We start from the raw sequence: 18,190 nt of genomic DNA, 5'->3' as shown, positions 1-18,190 counted from the left end.
CACAGCACCTACATGAGCCCACTCCTTAGAAACTCAGGGTTCCCATCCTTTTGATTCCAAGCCGCTTTTCTTTGTCTCCCTTCTCTAACAGAGGCTCTTCTTGCTTGCTGCTGAAAGCTCTTAGAATAGAACGAGACATACCAGAAAGAGACATACCCAGCTGAGACGATGGGGACTCCTGCCATACCCAGATACCTCCTTTGACACGACAGAGATTTATTTTGTGCTTAATCGCTGTTGTTGCTGATGTTTTACAGATACATAAATTCATTTCTTGAAAAGGTTGCTGTTTGTGTGTACCTGGTGACAAGCACATCTTGTGGTATTTGTAAAGAGTCAGAAATTTATGGTGAGGAAAAAGAAAATAGGCCCCAGGGCTGTTCTTGGTTGTTTCGATGTGATGTAATTTGTGATTTTTGCCAACTTTTCTAAACTGATGAAAGAGAGACAGAGATCGGCAGGCAGAAAAACATGGGTTAGAAAATGTACATAGATACAAGATGGTAGATATAGATGGTAGGTAAATAAGACAGATCAAGTTTACATATAACTAATGGACTGGGACTCTTTTTTGTTGTTTTTAAATGAGGCTGGGAGGATTCAACCCATACGAAACCAAAGTGAAAACTGCTTTTAAAAACTAGAAGCAAATTAAAGAGCAGTAAGATGATTAACTGAAAATAAAAACATATGCGGTCTTATCAGATGTGGTCTGCCTTATGGGACTGGGATGGGAAAGGGTAAGAATATATTCACTGATGGTTGCTTTTGGGGCTTGACTTTAGTAAGAAATCTGGGAGGAGTTAGACCTTGGTTTGGATCCTTTTGTGGATCGAGGATCCACTTTAAAATTTTCCCCATATCTTACTTCATTTCAGCATGTAAATATTTTGGGTTCTAGAAAATAACAACCTACTTTCTCTTTTTTTTACTCCAGGTGGATTCCCAAATGTTTTTCTCAGACTGTGGGACTCCTTGCTTTGAGAGCTAATTCTTTTTTTTCCATTTGGGGAATGGTCCTACCAAAACTGGGGTCCCTTCTTTACATATATTTTTGCAGAAAAGAGCATTAAGATATGGATTCATGGGGCCAGGCCATATTACAAAAGGTATCGATCTCTTTGAATCTACACCATAGTCAGATAATAGGTAAGAGCAATAAACTTGACTTCCTTGCCAACATCTTTCATGAACAAAAGTTCTTCCCCATCTACCTTTTCTCTCAACTTTTTTTGGACTTTTAACCAACACATTAAATCCAGCTACCCTCATTCACTTTACTAGTGACTCCACAGGAAGCTGTGGGATGTATTTTGAATGAAGACAAAAGGTTATGTTCCAGGATTTCTTATCTATTCCAGAAAATTGGGGACACTGGGGAGCCAACCTATCAGAGGTTGCCCCTCCACAAACTTGCATGTCAGACCTCTCTGCTCAAAGGTCTTCCCTCACAATGCAGAGTATCACCATTGTTGGTGGTTGCCTAGCAATAAGGGTGTAATCCTAGCTCCTCAGGAGGAGAGATAGGAATATCAAGGAACAAGACTGGCTTGGGCGAACAGTGAACTTCACTACTTCACCTCAACTCAGTAAGCCCATCATGGTGGTGCATGTCCAAAATTTCAGTCATGTAGGAGGCCTAGGGAGGAGAACCCAAACCCAAGGCCAGCCTGGGAAAAAATTATAAGATCCCATCAGAAAAACAACTAAAGCCAGAGGGCTTGGGAGTATGACTCAAGTGGTACAAGGCCTTGAGTAGAAACCCCAGTATTGCCAGAAAATGAGAGAGAGAGAGAGAGAAAGAGAGAGAGAGAGAGAGAGAGAGAGAGAGAGAGAGAGAGAGAGAGAGAGAGAATCCCACTTCCTTTGATCTCTTCTCTCGTCCTTCAACATTCTGGCCTGTCCTAAGGTCTTTGAACCTGATCTCTCCCCCACGTTTTCTTAATATCTGGTGTGGCCACTGCTATAACCCTTCCTTGGACCTGCTCGCCCCCTCCCCCCACCCTTCCCTTGAGAGACTGAGAGACTGTGAGGAATCTGCCTGCATGCAGCCTTTGCTTCTCTCTGCTCTTGGCACACACACACACACACACACACACACACACACACACACACCCTCAGGATAGCCAGACTTCTATGTGCTCCTACTGCCCTCAGTCCTCCCTCAGGATCACCCTGGTCCCTGGTCCCCAGTGAGACCCTTTTTGTCTTTCACTACCACAAGTCTTTGTTTCTAACACCCACTTAAATTTTATTCCTCCTTCAGATCTCCGCTGACTTACCATCTCCTCCATGACTGGGCCCCCACCCATCCAGCCCATGCACACAAGCAAGTTAGGACCCTTCCCTGCAGGCTTTCTTTCCTCTCACAGTCAAGCTCAGGGGATGGTTCATGTTTGACCCCTGTAAGCACATAATTTTCTTTCTCTTCCAATAGTCTGAGATTTCTAAGCTCAAAAACTATGTCTTTTGCCTGGTACTAGTGACTATGTCTGTGATCCTAGCTACTCAGGAAGTGAAGATCTAAGGATTGCAGTTCAAAGCCATCTCAGGGCAGGAACATCTGTGTGACTCATCTCCACTTAGCAACCAAACAGCGGGAAATGAAGCTGTAGCTCAAGGTGGTAGAACACTAGTCTTGAGCACAAAAGCTCAGGAGATAATGCTCAGGCCCCAGGTTCAAGCTCCAGGACTGGCACAACAAAAATCTACTGTATCATTTATTCATCAGTCAACTGTTTTTCCAATCCAGCAGAAAGTAGGTGCCCCTCCCACCCCCACAATATCTCTGAGTAAGGTATAGTAATACCAGGTACTCCCTAATAAGCTTCATCTGTTCCTCCAATATCCCAATGCTACACGTGCTAACCTTGAGACCCATTGTGAAGACGATAGGACAGACTCAGCCAGGTCTCAAGGCCATGGAGCCTTTAACCCTCCACCACCTCAGAGCATACTGCTACAGACCATGTAACTCCCCTAACCACAAGGCTTCCTGATCCGGCCACATAATTGTCCCCTTGGGCTCTTGCCTCGGCCATTGGACTGAGAGCCCCTTGGAAATCATTTGTATCCTGCTCCCCCCACAGCTCAGGGCCTAAGGGCTTCCCACTTGTCCCATGAAGGAGGGATGAAAGAGGAGAGGGATGGGCCTACACTTGCTATGCCTGAGTCCCAGCAAGGCCTGCAGCAAGATGGACTGTAGGAAACACTGGGGAGGAGAGGCACTCCAGGTGCCCTCAGCTCGTGCATAGGCCACGTTCATCAACTGATGAACTGGACAGAAATGTAGCCCAGTCTTATTCTCTGACACTGATGCTCATGTGCCTCGATCTAGATGCTTCCAAAGACTCAGTGAAGGACAAAAGGGGGTCTCCAGCTGCCTTCTCTCTGCCCCTCCAGAGCTGGCACTGTTAGCTATTAAAGAGCTGGGGACTGACCGCAGGATGGGGATGAGCCCAGCATGGTGATGAGCTGCTGTTCCCTACAAAGGCAAACACAGCACATGGAGGTGTGTACGGACCCTCCTGGGGCTCCCACAACCCACTCCTCACTCTGTGTGTAGAACTGGGGGAGAGAGTAAACCAGGGAGAACCAGAGCGTCAGGTCCCATGCAGCGCAAACCGAGTTCTAAATGAGGTCGCCCAGCGCCTGGGCTGGACAGGATTTGGCCTGCAGTGGGACGCATGTGTCCATCCAACACAGGTGTGGGAGAGAAAGAGTGCTGCTCAATTGGTGAAGAGCCTCTGGCTGGGCACCTGACCACTGAGGACCTGTGGGTACGTTGAGTGAGCTCTGGACTGATGGCTGACATTATCTCCAGACGAAAGGACGTTGTGTTTGTCTCATCACCTCTCTGGTGATGATGGAGGGGACAGGTAGAAGAAGCTAGGCCTCTCAGACTCTAAAAGCCATTCGAGTGTCATCTCTACCATGGGAGTCCCTGAGCTTCAAGAGACCAGGGTCAGGAGGGATCTGTATTTTACCTACACAGTTTACTCAGGATCTTTGCCTCTATCCCACAGTGGATCATGAGAACAGAAAGAAAATTACAATGCAAAGCTTATTAGACCCGTGATGGCTCCAAGAAGCTTCCGCAAAAATGCCATAGGTTGGAGGAGGACATATTCTCTGCCAGCCCTTACATCTTGGCTGGACCACTGTATCCACAGCCACACCCACAATGGTGGTGACCCCACCCCTCACACAGTAGATCCGCCCATCACAGTAGTAACCCCGCCCATCACAGTAACAGTCCTCTGACTTGCCCCCTCCCAAGCAGAGCAGGACACCCTCACTGTCCACTCAGCACCTAGTGAGATAGGTGCTATTACCATCCTGTTCTGCAGGAGATTCTCCTGCAGGATGACTACAGTTCGGCCACTAACCCCTAGAATCACTGCTGGGAGAGAGGGATCTTTGACACACCTGCACATTCCACTCCTGTTTCAAAAAGAAGGGGACTGAGGTCCAGAGAAGGGCAGTGGCTTGTCAGGAAAGAACCACTAGACAATTCATAGTATAATGGAATCATGTGGGGGGAAGCCTTATACATAATGCCTAGAATGTAGCCAAATGTCAATAAATCCCCCCTTTCCTGACTGCCCTAAGGCCTCCATGATGGAGCCTCAGAGGGGAGCCTCGTCCAGACACCACCAGGACACCACTGAAATGTGGAGCAGAGGACTAGGGGTGATCAGCTCTCCCTGGGTCTGTGCTACATTCTGCCGCCCCCACCCCAACCTGCTGGGACTACTGTCTGCCCAGAGGGTGAGTGGAGGCTTCTGCTAACTGACAAGCACACTGTCCCTCCACGGCTTCCGGGGGCCTGACCCATCCCATGTCTCCTGAGGACGTAGGGCCAAGTCATGTAGGGCCAGGTGGGAGGGATGACCAGAGGAATGGTGTTGAGGAAGGACTTGAAGGGGGCTGGCCCAAGATCCAACCAGGACTGCAGCACAGACTCAGCCTGGTCCACAGCACCAAGTTCCCTTAGACACAATGTCTTCCCTGCCCATATGCTGTATAGTAGACTCAAAGATTAGTTCCTTCCTGTTTCAGTCTGTACTGCTATAATGAAATGCCAGAGCCTGGATAATTTATATCCAATGCTGATGGACTTCTCACCATCCTGGGCTGGAAAGTCCAAAACAAGGACTGGAAGATTCTGAGGCAGGAGAGGGTGATGTTCTTGCTTCGTAGATGATGACTTATGGCTATGTCCTTTCTTGGTAGAGGCACAAGGGCAAAGAAGGTAAACTTTTCTTTCTTTCTTTCTTTCTTTCTTTCTTTCTTTCTTTCTTTCTTTCTTTCTTTCCTTGCCAGTCGTGGGGCTTGAACTCTGGGTCTGAGGGCTGTCCCTGAGCTCTTCAGCTCAAGGCTACCACCCTACCCCTGGGCCTGGGCATTGTCCCTGAGCTCTTCAGCTCAAGGCGACTACCCTACCCCTTGAGCTACAACACCACTTCCTGTTCTCTAGTGGTTAATTGGAGATAAGAGTCTCATGGTCTTTAGTGCCAGGGCTGGCTTTTGAACCGCATATCCTCAGATCTCAGCTTCCTGAGTAGCTAGGATTACAGGCATGAGCCACTGCACCTGATTCTTTACGTAAGTATTTACTCCATTAATAAGGAGTAAGATGCCATTGCATCAGATGTGCACACATTCCTATGCGAATTCTGAAAAGATGGAGGCATTGGAGTCATCACGCCATGCCATCCCAAAATTCTCAGGAACATCTCACAGGTATTGAGGAAGGGCTTTGGAGGAACCTTCTCTCTGCTGCTGCTGATTCTGTGGTGCTGGAGTTGAAGGCCCAGCCCTCTACCTGAGTGAGCCAGTAAAGGTATTTGCAGTTTTCTGGGGGTAGGAAGGAGGCTTCCTCCTGCTGCAACAAGTGGATCTGATCCATCCTACAAGCATCACAACAGAGCTCGGACTTGACCTGCCCAGTTAAACCAAATTGGCCGAAGGGAGCTTTGGTACTCTCACGCCCAAGCCCTGGTAGAGGGAGCAGCAACCTCACTGCAAGTGCAAATGAACAGAAAACCCACGGAGGAAATCACCTTTGCTGACAAATAGCTGAGTCTCGGCCAAGTCAGTCACAGGTGTTCTGTGGTCATGAGCCCTGCATGGTTTTTGTAAGTTGCTTCCCGCCTTTTTTTCTATAGATATTATCCAGCCACATGGTAGCCATAGGGCTTTCTGGAATCTGTCCTGGTCCTGAGGTTGCCAGATTCACAAACTATTCCTCAATTAAACTCAGTTAAATTTAGAACGTTTTCCTTCTACAGTTGCCTGCAGAGTCCTATTTCTCCCGTTTCAGCAGCAAACCCCTACAGGGTCAAAAAGCTGCTGACATCAGAGATAACCCTGAGACCCTGCCAGAGCTAGCTGAAGGAAAAGAAGTTACACTTGTTTGTATAGATTTCCCACTTGTTAGCATTGTCTCTGCCCCTGCTTTTTCTTCTGCTTTCTTTCTCCCCCTTCCAAATGCAGAAAGTTATCTGCAGAAATCTCCCCTGCCCCCCTCACCCTGCCCCAAACTCTGCCATTTGTTTTTGGAATCTCAGGTGATATTTCCTCAGTTTGTGCCCATGTGCTGGAGCAGGGACACAAACCATGACAATGTGTGCTTGCAGAGGACCTTCCCGTGTCCCAGGTCCTTGGCAACTGTGAGATGGTGTCACCATCCACACTGACAGCTGGGTGAATCAACAGACGCTCAGAACAGTGTCAACTGAGCCTATAACACCATGGCAAAGTGGGAGGAGCCTGATTTCATCAGACAAGACAGACAGAGAAATGCTAAGGGCTGAATGGAATACAGAAATGAGCCTGGCCCAGGAAACTGGCCACAGAGAATGCAGAAAGATGTCTAGCCTATGTAATAGGCCAGGCAGAAAAACTGGGCTCTCAAGGTGTTCCCATGTGTGTGAAATTCTGCCATAGTCCAAGAAAGAGAGCCAATCATGAGTCCCTAAGAAGGGAGACAATCAAAAGCAGCCTAACTGAAGGCACAAACCCCACTCCAAAAGTGCTATGTTCTTTTGTCTGGATGTCCACTGTGTCTCTCTTATACCAATGTTCTAATAGATCTTTGATTTCTATTATTCTCCTGTTTGAGTGAATTCTTTTACCAACCAGTGGCTCCAAAAATCCACAACAGCAAGTGAGGAAACAAGGGAAAGAGAGACTTTCATAAGACGCTTACCCAAATCCTCTCAGCCACTTGGCTGACCTCATGGAAGTGTCTGACCACTGGCTCTGCCGGTATCTCTGTGACTGCATAATTTCCAGCCATGCTCCTGTCTTCTGGCTGAAGGAGACCAGATGTGTCTCCTAACAGGGAGCAGGGCTGGCCAGGGAACAAGACTCAGTTGCAAGGAAGGCAGCTTTGATTTTTGTGGCAGGTTTGCTCATCATTCTATCATTCTTATTACCATCTTCAAAAAAATTCTGTTTCTATGAACTTTCTCTTTTCCCTCTCTTCTACTACCTCTCTCTCTCTCTCTCTCTCTCTCTCTCTCTCTCTCTCTCTCTCTCTCTCTCTCTCTCTCTCATCTTTTTGTTAATAACAGGGAAGTTTATTAGGAAAGAAGTACAACATAGCGATTACATGGCATAGGCATGCCATGAGAAGATGGCACCTTGGTTTATATTCACCCATCTTCTTGGATATAGACATTTAGGTTAAACAGGGAGAATTGTGGGAGGAGGTATTTGTAGATGACTCAGGTGGTCTGATACTCAGTTGTCTTTAGGATTGGTCAGATGGGAATTTTTTTTTCTTTTGCGTGTGTGGAGATGGAGGTAGGAGGAAGATGTGGCAGTAATGGGCTTGAACTCGGGATCTTATGCTCTTGCTCAGCTTTTTCACACCATGTTGGTGCTATACAACTTCAGCCACACTCCTACTCTAGCACTTGGTGGTTAACTGGAGAGCGAAGTCTCCTGGAATTTTCTGCTCAGGCTGGCTTTGCATTTCAACTCTCAGATCTCATGCCCCTGAATAGTTAGGATTATAAATATGAGCCACTAGTACCTGGATTGTTTTTGTTTGTTTGTCTTTGCTTACTTGGTTGATTTTGTTTTATTTGATAATCAAATCATTGTATAAGACAACTTAAATTTAGCATGTTCATTTATAAGTCACCCCTTCTATTGTTTCCTATATGTCTCTTCTCACCCCCATTAAATTTCCTAGTTCCATTTTCACATATGTACATTGAGTATTAGGACTATATTTAACCAACACTCCTCTTCTCATTGGTTTGCCCACCTTATTTTTCTTCCATCCTCGACCCCAATCAAGACATGTTTTGCTTTCCTAATACTGCTTTGTTGAACTGTTAATGGTTCGAGAACCTCACTTCTACATATTTTAATCCGTTTTATCATGTACATACATGTATATGACCTCTGTGTGTTTACATGTATGTGTTTATCTTACATTTAATAACTGTATATGAAAGAAATCAGCACCCTTTATCTCTCTAGCCTGGATTACTTCATTAAATATGGGGCATTAAATATGGGGCTTTTTTCAGATCCATCCATTTTACCTGCAAAATGACCTAATTTTATTCTTCCTGGTGGAGAAATAAAATTTCATTATACAAACTATATTGTCTTGATCCATTGATCCACTGTAGGGCATCTGGGAAATTTCCATATCTTGACTCTTATGAATGGCACTGAAATAAATATGGCTGTGCCAGTGCCTTTTATTATGTCTGACTTGCACTTTTTCAGATAAATGCCCGCACCTTCCCTGGATCATCGAGTAGTCATTCTATATTTCGATTTCTGAGGAATTTCCTTGCTGCTTTCCAGAGTGGTTGTAACATCCAGCAACCATGTGCTAGGGCTCCTTTCCCCACCCCTATCTTGACCATCATTTTTATTCAAATGATTGGTGGTATTATTCTGACTGAAGTGAGATGGAGTTGCACTATTGTTCCCATTTGTATTTCTTCTATGGCCAGGAAGTTGGGCATTTTTTCATGTATTTATTGGCCATTTGTACTTGTTCTGAAAAGTGTTTAGCTTCTTTCCCCAGTGGGTTATTGATTCCTTGAGGGTTTTGTTTCCATTTTTCATCATTATGTATGATGTTAGCTGTGGATTTGTTATACATTGCCTTTATTATGTTAAGGTGCAATCTATCTATTCCTAGCTTCTCCAGAGACTTTTTTTGTCATAAAAAGATGTTGAGAAGGCCTTTCTGCATCAATTAAGAGGCTCATATGTTCCTTATCCTTGATTCACATTTGTAAAATGAGATCATTTAAGTCCAAATACCTGACCTCACAGACAATTTTTAAGGAACACATTAACTACAGCACTCAAAAATTACAAAGGGAGCTGGGGGCAGGAGTTGAGCCTAGTGGTTAAAGTGCTTGCCTAGCATGCACGAAGACCTGGGTTTGATTCCTTGGTACCACATACATAGAAAAATGCTGGAAGTGGTGCTGAGGCTCAAGTGGTAGAGCTCTAGCCTTGAGAAATTCCAAGGACAGTGCTCAGTCCCTGAGCTCAAGCCCAGGACTAGCAAAAAAAAAAAAAAAAAAAAAAAAAAAAAAAAAAAAAACTACAAAGGGGCCTGGGCATTGGTTGTTCACACCTATACTACTAGCTACTCAGACAGCTGAGATCTGAGGATTATGCTTCAAAGCCAGCCTGGGCAGGAAAGTCTGTGAGACTTCTCTCCACTAAAAATACCAAAAAATAAAAAAGCCAAAAGCAGAGCTGTGATTCAAATGGCAGAGCACTAGACTTGAGCAAAAGAAGCTCAGGGACAGCACCCAGAACCTGAGTTCAAGCCTTAGGATCGGCACCAAAAAGAAAAAAAAAATCACAAAACTACAATTTTATGGTTTATGTGTATTGAGAAAATCTTGCATATCAAGGAATAAAACCAATCTTCTTGTAGTATATGATCTTTTTTATTAGTTGTGGAATATAGTTAGCAAATATTTTATTGAGGGTTTTATGTCTATATTCATCAAAGATATTCATCTATAGTTCTCTTTTGTGGTGGCTGATGTTTCTTCCCTGTCTAGTTTGGGGAATGAGTATATACCATAATGAGTATATACTCCAGTAGTGTTCATTTTAAAAAGTTGTCTACTGACATTTGGCATATAGATGTTAAGAATTTTTATTTTTTTATTAGGAGTTACCTTAATTAATATGCATTGACTTTGTCTCTTCTGACTAGTTTTTATTTCAGACTTTATGGTCAGATATGAGTATACCTATTTCTGCCTGCTTTCAAGGTCCATTAGCTCGGAAGACTTTTTTTGCAATCCTTCACCCTAGAGAGGTTTTTGTCAAATGGATATATTTATTTGCAGGCAACAGATGGCTGGGTCTTTTTATATCCATTACTTTACTTTAGGTGTTTTGATTGAAGAATTAAGTCCATTGACATTGAGTGTCAAAAATCCAAAGCTATGTAGTAGTTTGTGCATTTCCCCCCAAAATATTAACTTTATATTCTTTCTTATTGTTCTTATATTAATCTACTCATCTGGCAGGATATGTTTTTCCACATTTTTCATATTTATGATGATCTGTGTGTTCAAGTATTTTCTGTAATGCTGGTTGTGTGTTGATAAATTGTTTTTCATTTTTATAATGGAATGTTTTTGTTTGGCTTTCTATTGTGAATGATGGTTATACTTGGTAGAGCATTCTGTGTTGACAGCTGTTACCTTTCAGGGTTTGAAACACATCAAGTCCTCCCTCCTTTAAAGGTTTTTGTTGAGAAACCTGCTGTTATTCTGATGGGTTTGCCCTTGTAAGTGACTTCCCCCCCTTACAGCTTTTAGTATTCTTTCCTTGTTCTCTGTGCTTGTTGCTTTAACTATAATATTTCATATAGACTTCCTTTTTGGTCTGGTCTGTCAGGTGTTCTAAAAGCCTCTTGTACCTAGATGGATTTCTCATGTTCCATATCTGTGGAGTTTTTTGATCATATGCTGTTGAATATATTTCCAGTGTTAGCTATTCTCTCTTCTCCTTCATCAATGCCAATAAGACATGACTTCAGTCTCTTATTTTTAAACTGATTAACTATTTTTTAACTTTATTTTTAGCTGTTTGAAGATTTCCCTAAGAGTTTTCAATTCAGCATTGTCAGTTTATGAGTGCAGAGCATTTTTATTTGTCACTTTGCATTTCGGTTGAGTCTCAAAGTTCTTGAAAAATTCCTTCTTACATATCTTCAATCTTTTTCCTATGTTTTCTCCTGATAGTCCTACTATATTTATTCTACCCTCAAGTCCTGTCTTCCATCACAGCTACTATACTAGAAAAAAATTCACTTTTCTTTGCTTTCAGCTTGTTTTTCAGGATTTCTATCCCATTTTTTGAGATCTTTCACAGCATGCATTGACTTTTTTTACTTCATTAATTACTTTATAGTGACATATGAAGTCATTGTTTGGTCATGTCTCCAGCAAGCTCACTCCTCACCCCCAGAACACCAACTCCAGGTATTACAGTTGGGAGCTGAATTGTATACTACTCAGAACAGAAATGACTTCTTAGGACCTATAGTCAAATTTGTTAAACTTATCACAAGTAAGGAAAATCAGGAAACGAAGACACAGCCTCGGGCTCAAAGAATTCTTCTGTCTCTCTTTCCTAGGGAATGCAGTGCACCAGATTTTCAGCTGTCCTCTTGCTGTCCCACCCCAGATGGAGAACAGACTTTTATTTTCTGGTTGGCTGGAAGTCCAGGGTAGCTCAGTTGGAGAAGAGGACATGTTGCTATGTGGGAAGTAATCTTTAACTGAGCCTCCGTCCACAGAGGGGGCTTAGGACTGGGAGAGAAATAGGATCAGCAGGGCATTCTAGAGAGTCGGCCTTGGTGCTGGGGTGCAGCACGGTCTCTCCCCCCGCAACCCTCTTCTCTGGTTTGGTGGGGTTGGGCCGGTGGGCACTGGAGGGGGAAGAGGCAGGGCCCCAGGCTGCAGAGCCGTCTACTCCCTCGGGGCCCGAGAGTGGCCCTGCCTTGGCCAGCGCTGAGCAGAATGAGTAGCTGGGTGGGGGCAGGTGGGTGATCTCTAAGCTGCAAAAACTGTGCTGCCCTTAAGAGGTCACTGCCTGGATCGGGTGCCCTGGCTGCCTTCCTGTGCCCAGAAAGGACGGGGCTTACTGCCCCTCCTAGCCACGTTCCCTCTCCTCTCCCTCTTGTGGATTCTCCCGTCACCCATCTGGGCTTTCTCTCATGGCCAGTTGAGATGGTCCCTCACAGTTTCCCAAGTTAGGTTAGTGATGTGAAACGCTCCTGTTCCTGGCCCTACCCTCTTCCTCCTCCCCCTCCTCCCCCTGCAGAAGGGCAGTTGCTGGTTTTCTCCCCCAGTTCTTTTCCAAGTAGGTTTTGTTTATCCTACTCCTCAAATCCCTGAGCCAGAAGTGGGGTGCTTATACTCCCGAACCCTTGTGTCCAGCCTTCCCCTGTTGAGTTTTTTAGTCTCTGTGCTGTGCCTCGTGGCACCTGGGCTGGGGAGGACACTGCCCCGTCTAGGTTTTTACAGATGTCTTACTCAAGTTCAAACCTCCAGCTTGTGAATCAACTGTGTCTCTTTCTTGACCTGGCAAGTACTAGGCTTTTGGGGCGGGAGGGAGGTCTGTAATGTGAAACAACTTCTTGTTGTCTTTTTTTTTTCTCCCATTGTTGTAAATAACTTTTAATGGCCAAATCCCAGTTTTGTACTTTTTTTTTTCTAATTGCTAAAAACATTCTCTTTCACTTGGTTTTGCTGTAAAATTTGAAAAAGGAATAAATATTGTCCCTTTAAAAAGAAAAAGAAATGGAATCAACATTCATATCTGGGCAGCGTGATACATTTCCTTTTCTATCCTTAATAAAGACACTACGAATTTAATATGTGATCCGTGGCGGTTCTCAAACATGGTTTAAAAAAAAATAAACTCATATTCTTATAGACAGCTGAATTCTCTCTCTCTCCCTCTCCCTCTCTCTCTCTCTGTCTCCCTCTCTATGTCTCTCTGTGTCTCTGTCTCTATGTCTCTGTCTCTCTCTGTCTCTCTCTGTCTCTCTCTCTCTCTGTCTGCCAGGACCCTTATTGACACCTAGTACTTGGTCATCTAGTAGACAATGGCACCCCCCCTCCCCAGAGGTAGTAGAACCCTACTCTCTGTGTCTCTGTCTCTCTCTGTCTCTCTCTCTCTCTGTCTGCCAGGACCCTTATTGACACCTAGTACTTGGTCATCTAGTAGACAGTGGCACACCCCCTCCCCAGAGGTAGTAGAACCCTACTCCCTCTCTAACCCCCCTAAAAGGCTCTGGAATCAAGGCCCCGCCTCTAACAGCTTTGGTACATCTTGGGGAGGCCAGAATATCAGGAAAGGAGGAGCTGGGGTGAGCAGGTAGGAGCGGCTTTTCAGGAGGTAGAACTGCAACAAGATGAAGTTGTCGTGAGATTGGGCTTCTCTGTTATTGGTGAGATGGCCAGAAAAGACATGCAATGGCACTCAGAAAGGAAGGCGCTGGGACCTTGTCTTTGAGCCCTGGGGAGCATGCAAGCTGGTGCCTGAGAGGACTTGGGCATAGAGGCATGGAGTTTGTCAGCTCTGTGAGGGGATCCCCCAACACAGGATCAAGTCCTTCCTCCCTCAGAAGGCTGATGTATGTAAGGAAACAGCCAGTTACTTGTGCGGGGGAGGGCAGCAGAATATCTGTCATGAGGAGCCTGCAGAGCTAAGACGTGAGCTGAGAGGGACCCAAAGACTGTCCAGGAAAAGCCTCTCACCCTATATATGTGACCTCCATGGCCACATGAGATCTCAGGGCTCCTGGCCCAGAATTGCAAGCAGTTTATAGACAAGTATTTTGTTATGGTGGCTAGAGCAGGCTAAAGCAGAGGAGCCTTGGAAGGAGGCCCTGTAGCCAAGGAGGACTCTGAGCTGAAGATGGACATGAATAATTATAAATAGAAATTATAATAATAGTGATAGAAAATGGCTCCATGGCCGAGCACAGTGGCTCACGCCTGTAATCCTAGCTACTTAGGAGGCTGAGATCTAAGGATCAAGGTTCAAAGCCAGCCCGAGGAAAAAAGACCTTGAGACTCTTATCTCCAATTAATCACTAGACAATGGGAAGTGGGGCTGTGGCTCTAGGGGTAGGGCAGTAGCCTTGAGCTGAAGAGCCTAGTTCAAGCCCCATGACACACGCACACACACACACACACACACACACACACACACACACACACACACAAAGAAAAGAAAATGGCTCCATGTGCTACCTGGGGACAAGGTATTATTATATGTTCACTTAAGCCTCATGGCAGCCCCTCAAAGTGCATTGTAGTTTTATACATAGTACAGGTGCGATTCTCCAAGAAGTTGCAGAGATAGCTGAAGGCCACACAGCTAGGACTGTAACTCAAGCATCTTGACTCTGTGACGCTTGCTCTTTCCTGCTGCCTCATTTGCAAAGGTTGATGATTCCTAATCTACAGATGAAGCAACTGAGGCCTAGGAGTGGCAGAGCTGAACCCCAGCCTGTGGCTCAAGAGAACATGCCTAGACCACTGAACCTGGATGTTGATTAGGACCCACTATCTTGGAGGAGGAGTCTTCTACCATCCTTACCTCCTCTTGTGGGGCTCAGTCTTCTTCCTAACCCATATTGACTCTATACATGGGATGACTCCCTGCATTCTCTCTCTGTGCTATTGACCTCCATCTCTGCCCTAAGGTCTTAGCATCTGTACAAATCCAACTCCTTTGTTCGTGATGAAGCCAAGACTATGACTGGCCTCTGGTTATGGGCTCAGGACATTCTGTCCCCCAGATTCCTGCAGGAGTCCCCTGTGAAGATGACTGGTCTTGTCTGCACTGAGCTTCAAAGCTCATAGTGCATCAAAGCTCTCCCACAGGGATGCCCAGCCAGCCCTTGGCACACACTGCCAGGTCTCAGACAAAAGCAGAGTTTTATCATTTCTGGGTCTTAGGCAAAAGGCCCCCTTGGTGAGTGATGGGCCACTTAGCACTTGTTAATGGATCTAAGTTCCACAGACATTAAATGTTTCCTTGGAATTGATCTTTCCATGAAAAGTATGCTTCGGAGACGTGAAATAACCATGAGAAAGCCTTAAACGACTTACGCTTTATCAAGCAGAGAGAAAAACAGTGCACTTGGAATCTATATGGGGAGGGAAATGAAGGCCAGTGGTGGAAGCTTCCCCACAGACAGAAAAGGCCCAATCCTACCAAGGGGGCTAAAGCCACAGACTTCAGAGCAGAGGATGGATCACAGGCCACTCACTCCCACTGAGGACACCCTTCCTTCTCCGCTGGTTACTCAGCCCATCCTCTCCCTGGCATGGGTTGGGTGAGATCCCAGGTCCTCGCCACCACAGAGAATGGGGTTTGCTAGCTCTGAGACCCAGATGAACTACTGTGTGTGCTGTGATTTTTGCCCATGCCAGGGAGCCCCACTGTGTCCCCCTGGCCCTCACAGCCCAGGAAGGAGCTCCCTGAGAACACCAGCCTCCCTGCCTTCTGTTCCTCACAACTGGTCCTCTCCTGCGGCCTGTATTTCCACAACAGAGTGCCACTGCCCACCAGGAACTGACCCAGACTCCAGATCATCACCAGAACAAGGGAGGAAAAGCTCTGTGTTCACCAACAGGACACACAGGCACTACTGGGGCTACAGCAAGAACCAGAGCCATTCGAAGGAGAGCTCTGGGCACCATGAATTCCCAGAGGTCTCAGGCCAACAAGGGCCTCACCCTGGGTCACATGAGGGTGAGAACCAAGGCTTATCCTTCCTAAACCTCCAAGCACAGAGACATAACGTGGCGCTGGTGAACACTGGTAAGCTGGATGACCCCAGCACCTCGGGGCCCTGAGGGGAAGGATAGGGGCCTTGTGTTGGTTCTGTCGCTGGTGAAATATCTCCCCATCACCCCTGGGGTTCAGTTCCCCAGCAGAGGAGGTCTGGGAGTGACTCAGACAGACCCTTCTCCCTGGGAGGGGGGCTGAACTAAGATGAGGACAAGAACGGGAGATGTGGTACTGCTCAGCTGAGATGGCAGTCCAGATTACAGCACCTGCCAGTGGGATGCAGGGCTGCAGAAGGGGCTGCGTCCCACCGGCTATTCTCCCCTTGCACCTCTCTCTCATGAGGAAGCACTACAGGCCTTTATTCCCCTCCCAGTGCAGATGCTGGGCTCACTGTTTTTCTCTCTGCTTGATAAAGCGTAAGTCGTTTAAGGCTCTCTCATGGTTATTTCACGTCTCCAAAGCATACTTTTCATGGAAAGATCGATTCCAAGGAATCATTTAAGGTCTATGGAACTTAGATCCATTAACAAGTGTTAAGTGGCCCATCACTCACCAAGGGGGCCTTTTGCCTAAGACTCAGAAATGATAAAACTCTGCCTTGCCTCCCTGCAGGGAGCCTTGAGACATTTACAACAAGGGTTTACAATTCTTAATTATTTTTCTTCCAACTGAAGTTAATCTTCACTTCTGGGCCCAAGGAGGATGGTGGATGAGTCTTGCCAGACAACAGAACAGCACCAAGCAGGAGACGGAGACATCCTTTCCATAGTCCCTCCACCATCAAGAAATCACTGCTCCCCAAACCTCCTGAGTGTGGTGGGACCAGTCTCTGGTTCCCACAACCCCGGTTTCCAACATCCCACGTCATCCATGTACAGGCTCAGGGTCACGAAAGGAAACCCTGGACCAACTCCAGCCAATCATTCCTCAAGGAAGGCTGGGCCATGTTTACTGGGGATTCAGAATTAAAACCAACTCCAGAGGCCCAAGGAGGACTGCATCCAGTACACTGGTTCTTCCACAGTCTCCTTAGCCACACTATCTACTAGATCGGAAGACGACCCTCAGACGCTAGGAGCTCCATCCCCCTCCACATCCCTCTGTCCTGTTATCTAACAAACAGTTGCATAGCTGCTCATCTTTTCACTGAACACATGCTGCATTAGGAAAATAATGGCAGACACGGTTTTGCCAGCCATAGTCAGTCCTTTGCTCAGATTGGGCACAAATATCCCCACCTGAATTAAGTCACCAGCTCAGTGCACTGGACACAGGTCAGGGAGCCCACCCCTGGCAAATCCAACAACAACGTCGGCCTCAGGCTGACTGACCAGGGCCAAGAACTCCCCGAGTAGATACCACATGACCCAGTCTTCAGGAATGAGCAGTTTCTACATCAGTTTTCCAGCACTGACCATCCTTGCCCACAGACCCCCAATAAAAGCGTGAAGTGTTTTATCAGGACCCTCCGTGACCCCCTCTTGAGCTTGCCCAACTGCCTGCCTAGAGCATCAACTTTGGCTTTTGCTTTGTTTCCCATTAATAAATCTGCCCCTGCTTAAATCTCCTCTGTGTCCCTCCTTGAATATTTTTAGCTGACAAGACCAAGAACCTTCTGACCTTCAGACCCATTGACCCAAATCCTGTCACAGAGAGGTGGCTGCCCCTGGGACCCAAACTTCCGCCCTGGCTTTTCTAGTAATATCACCTGAGTATTCTCCCTCAATTCAGGCAGCCAAAGATGCTGGACTTAATCAGGAAACATTCTGAGAGATGGCTGTGGCTCTGGGGACAGTCACATCCTTCTCCACCCTACCCCCCCCCCCCCGCCCCATCCCTCCCTAGTCTTTCCCTCCCTTTCTCTCAGATAATACAATGGCTGAGTGCAATTGTAGAGAGCTCCCGGTGGCTGGAAGGGTCCCTCTGAGAACCACTGTGCCCTCCCTGTAATGATATTTCATTAGTCGGCCTGCATCAAGACGGCTCGCAGGTTAATATGTTTAACGTAATGAGGCGTTTATTTTCTGTTAGAAAACTCCTGAAGAAGCATGTTGGCTCCCCGCGAGCTGTGCTGATGAATAGATTAATCCTAGACTGAGAGAATGAAGCTAACTGGCTCCTTTTTATTCTGCAGTTATGGCTGGCCTTGAATTAATTTCCGTTAACCTGGTTATTTCTTATGGGAAGGAATAAGAAGTCGCCTACTTGGCCCTGTGGTTTGGCCTCCATTTGTCTGGGGGTAGGAGATGGGGGGCAGGACTTGTTCCTCCTCCTTTTTATGGGCTCTGAGGAAATTAAAAAGATCAGGGGAAAAAAAAATCCTAATACCAGCGTGTGGCAGGGACAATGCTGCCTG

At 46.1% G+C, this 18,190-nt stretch overlaps 1 long non-coding RNA gene across 1 annotated transcript; it reads left to right on the top strand.

Moving 5' to 3' along the window:
* The first annotated feature begins 1,526 nt into the window (after window positions 1-1,526).
* Window positions 1,527-17,276, top strand: LOC150062205 (uncharacterized). Its single transcript, XR_016535866.1, has 3 exons — window positions 1,527-1,589; window positions 15,506-15,864; window positions 16,509-17,276. It is a non-coding gene; the product is annotated as an uncharacterized LOC150062205 (long non-coding RNA).
* Window positions 17,277-18,190: the final 914 nt, after the last annotated feature.

This window comes from Megascapheus bottae, chromosome 6, assembly GCF_031878675.1.
Source record: "Megascapheus bottae isolate mThoBot1 chromosome 6, mThoBot2.hap1, whole genome shotgun sequence".
In the NCBI taxonomy this organism is placed as follows: domain Eukaryota; kingdom Metazoa; phylum Chordata; class Mammalia; order Rodentia; family Geomyidae; genus Megascapheus; species Megascapheus bottae.
The sequence above is the reverse complement of the archived record's forward strand: the minus strand, read 5'-3'. Positions and strand labels throughout refer to the sequence as shown.